Source organism: Ictidomys tridecemlineatus, unplaced genomic scaffold (assembly GCF_052094955.1).
Source record: "Ictidomys tridecemlineatus isolate mIctTri1 unplaced genomic scaffold, mIctTri1.hap1 Scaffold_2578, whole genome shotgun sequence".
NCBI lineage: Eukaryota > Metazoa > Chordata > Mammalia > Rodentia > Sciuridae > Ictidomys > Ictidomys tridecemlineatus.
Window position 1 is genome coordinate 15822 of NW_027522242.1, and position 3914 is coordinate 19735.

At 61.2% G+C, this 3914-nt stretch overlaps 1 long non-coding RNA gene across 1 annotated transcript; it reads left to right on the forward strand.

Moving 5' to 3' along the window:
• Positions 1-548: 548 nt before the first annotated feature.
• On the forward strand, positions 549-3589 carry LOC144373138 (uncharacterized). The gene is made up of 2 exons (XR_013432899.1): positions 549-2295; positions 2454-3589. It is a non-coding gene; the product is annotated as an uncharacterized LOC144373138 (long non-coding RNA).
• Positions 3590-3914: the final 325 nt, after the last annotated feature.

Genomic DNA, 3914 nt, shown 5'->3' on the forward strand with positions numbered 1-3914 from the left:
CAGCGACAGGAACGGTCACCACCTGACCAGCTCCCGGCCGGCCTCGGTGTGGGGGCACAGTGACCCCGTGATTTTAATGCCTTTCAGGGCCGTCCCTCTGTGTGTGTGTGTGTCCTCCTCTCCTCCTCTTACAAGGACTCCAGTCCTGCTGGGTCAGGGCCACCCTGGGGCCACATACCTGCCTCCACACACAGCACATCCCAAGGTCCTGGGGCCAGTGGGGGCATGGTCAGCCCACAGCAGGGCGCACGTGTGGCCTCGGTGGTGGGAGAGGCTGGTGCACGTTGGTGACCACTGTCCCTCGGGAACAGGAAGGCTGCTTCTCCCTCCACTTTACCGAGTCTGTGTTGAGGCCGTCCATCTGGAGGGACCCCCTCCTCCTCTGTCCTTTAGCCCTTGGGAACAATTTGGGCCATCACTTCGAGGTCCAGTGTCTGGGCAACCAACTGTGCTGCCCTGTTGATACCAAATGTCCAGAAGGAGCCAATGACCGCGGACAGAAAACAGGTGGGTCAGTGCCAGGGCTGGGCGGGGAATGGGGAGGGGTCTCCTGCTGGGGTTGAGCGTGATCTGGAACTAGGCCGAGGTGGTGGTCACAACCTGGAGAGGAAACCGAAGGCCGGGAGCTCCCACCAATGGTGGACCTCGCATACAGTGAATTTCACTTCCACGAAGAGGGAGGTGGCTGTGCAGGAGAGCGGGCGAGAAGCCCCCGGAAGGCCCTGTGCACGGTTTAGGAAGAAGGGGTGCCACGGGCAGCTGGAAAGGCGCTGGACCAGGAGGGTGGCCAGCCCCCATCAGAGGGATCCCCAGGCACACCCGCATCTGGAGCGCGTGAGGGTCCATTTTCCGTATTGGGTGCTCAAGGTGGCTCCTGTCTTCGGGGCGCACAGAGCGCTCCGCGTCTGCGTTCTCTTGGGTCGGCACCTGGATCGCGTGAGGGTCGGGCTCCCGTCTTGGGGGCGCACAGAGCGCTCCGCGTCTGCGTTCTCCTAGGTCGGCACCTGGAGCGTGTGAGGGGCCGGCTCCCGTCTTGGGGGCGCACAGAGCGTTCAGGGTCTGCGTTCCCCTAGGTCGGCACCTGGAGCGCGTGAGGGTCGGGCTCCCGTCTTGGGGGCGCACAGAGCGTTCAGGGTCTGCGTTCCCCTAGGTCGGCACCTGGAGCGCGTGAGGGTCCGGCTCCCGTCTTGGGGGCGCACAGAGCGCTCCGCGTCTGCATTCTCCTCAGTCAGCACCTGGAGCGCATGAGGGTCCGGCTCCCGTCTTGGGGGCGCACAGAGCGCTCCGCGTCGGTGTTCTCCTAGGTCGGCACCTGGAGCGCGTGAGGGTCCGGCTCCCGTCTTGGGGGCGCACAGAGCGTTCAGGGTCTGCGTTCTCCTCAGTCAGCACCTGGAGCGCGTGAGGGTCCGGCTCCCGTCTTGGGGGCGCACAGAGCGCTCCGCGACGTTCTTCGCTGCCCAGTGGACAATGAGGTTCCAGAGTGATTCTCATCCTGCCACCCCGCCCCCAGGGCTGGGCATGTTTTGCGTGGGATTTCCCAGGAAGGGCTTAGGACCGTCTGGTGAGGTGGGGCTGGTTCACGGGGACATGAGGAAACCAGGACATGGAAGAGAGCTGACAGTTTGGCGGCGACGTCGTGAACACTCAGTGTAGCTCGCCAGAAGCCTGTTTCCTGTACCTTAGTGTCCCCGCCCCTCGCCAGCCCAGGCGCTTGGGTGCCCCGAGAGGCATACCCTACCCAACCCCAGAACTGTGGGGGGTTATTTGGAAACAGGGTCTCTGCAGAGGTCGTTAGTGAAGGGCCCTGAGCTGGGCTCCTCCTGGGTCAGGGGGCCCTCAGGCCATGGCCGTGTCCTCCCCAGAGACAGAGGAGGGGACACAGACGCAGAGGAGGAGCCCCGTGGAGACGGAGGCAGAGACTGCAGTGAGGGGCCACCCGCCCAGGGCCACCTGGAGCCCAGGAGCTGGAGAGGCAGGAGGAACTTCCGTGGTGGAGTCCGTGGAGGGAGCTCAGCCTGGGACCCTGGTCCAGCCTCTGCCCTCCAGGGCTGGGGAGCTGGACTCCTGTGGTTTTAGCCCCTGGGTGTCTGGCACCTGGTCCCAGAGCCGCAGGACCACCCTGTGCGTCCTCCAGGGGTCCTGTGGGCCTGCGAGGGGTTCCTGCGCCCCGGAGCAGGGCCCGGTGGGGAGGGGTGGGAGGTGGAGTCATCCCCGTGGCCTGATTCTCCCGCAGGACCTTGACGCATCCGCTTCCTCCCGCGCGCACCTCGCGCCACTTGTTTGGAAACATAAAAGGTAAGTTGGAAAGGCCCCCCCCCCTTTTTTTTTTTCCATTTTCATCTCTAATTGAATTCTCTCCTGACCCTTTCGTCCCCCACGGCTGTGGTTCAGGTTTTGATGACGAGCAAAAGAATTCTGTATTTGGATAATACAATTTTCTCACTTGCCTTCAGCAACCTTCAACTCAATTTCCTCTCCCCGGAGACAGTGTATATTACGGAATGGAATCGGATTCTTTATTCATAGGGAAAAAAAAGTTCCAATTTAATCTGAATATTCAGCGTCTCGCTCCGGCCGGGGTGATGGATGGCAGTATGGAAATGCGTAATCAAAAGGCGGAGTGCGCGCTGCTATTGAAAAGAAATAATGAAGTCTCCATGATCTTCTGCGACGACGGGGCCGGAGCGCACTCGGAGCGCACTCGCGGCGCGGGACCCGGGCTTTCTCTTATTACCTTTCCAATAACGTCTCCGTCGTTGGCGGGAGGGAAATGTGGCCAGGAATTAAGAATTAATGCCCGGGAACGTGAAATGGAATCGCTACCAGGGCCAAGGGGCAGTGGGAGTGCAGCAATATGGATCGTCGCCTCGACAGAACCCCGAGAAGCGGCCCGACCTAATGAGCGCCCGCCTGCCCAGCGAGGATGGGAGCCGGGAAGATGAATCCTTGCAGGATTAAAACGCGTCCCCGCAGAGGAGGGCAGCTGGGGCCAGCTGCGTCCGGCAGATGAGGTCCCGGTGCAGGCCCTGGGCAGCCTGCAGCGCGCGCGCTGGGCCACAGATCCGAGGTCTGCGAGTGTGCGCTAAAACTAGCAGCTCCAAGCCTGGCAGAAGCAGACCCTGTCCAGGTGGCTACCTTCTGTCCCCCTGAGTGTCACCCTAAGGCACGTTGGGAAGAATTCACCAGGTCCAGGGTCCCCACACATTGGGTACAACCCCCCCCCGGAGCTCAATCCCCTGCCGTAAATGGTGTGGTGCTTGCACTATGCGCTTTGAATGGCGGCCGCATGACCTGTGAGACCCTACGCCATGTTCTGTGCAGAGTGTCACCTTGTATCGCTGAGGCCATAAGGAGAAGGCACAAATCTAGGCCTGTTCACTACCAAGGCGACCTCACTTCCCTGAGTATTTTGGACCCCAGCTCGGCTGAATCTTCGGATCCGGAGCCCCCAGATGCCGACAGCTGGCTGCATTTCAAATGCGTGTTCAAGGGGCACCTTCCGTCTTCAGTTCACACTCTAAGTGGCCATGATTCCCATTTGCCGTCTCTGATTAAACGCGGCCCACCAAAGGGCTCATTGTGAACATGATTTTGTGTGTCCTCCGTCAGCACGGCTCCGTGGGCCGGAGTCTCCTCGGCAGACTCTTCAGAGCACAGCGATGCCGCCCCAGACAACCTCTGAGGCTCTGTCTGACATTCCCCTTCCCAGATTTTGTACCGAGGTGACGTCGGCACAACATGCAAGTGGCCCTCTATTGATTTCACCGGTTCTCGGCCAGAGGGTCCTGGAGTGGTCAGACACCTCCAGGTCCCACTGAGCCACACCCGCAGCCCCTTTTATTTCTTATTTTGAGACAGGGTCTCCCTGCGTTGCTCAGGGCCTCGCTGAGTGGCCGAGGCTGGCCTCCGACTCC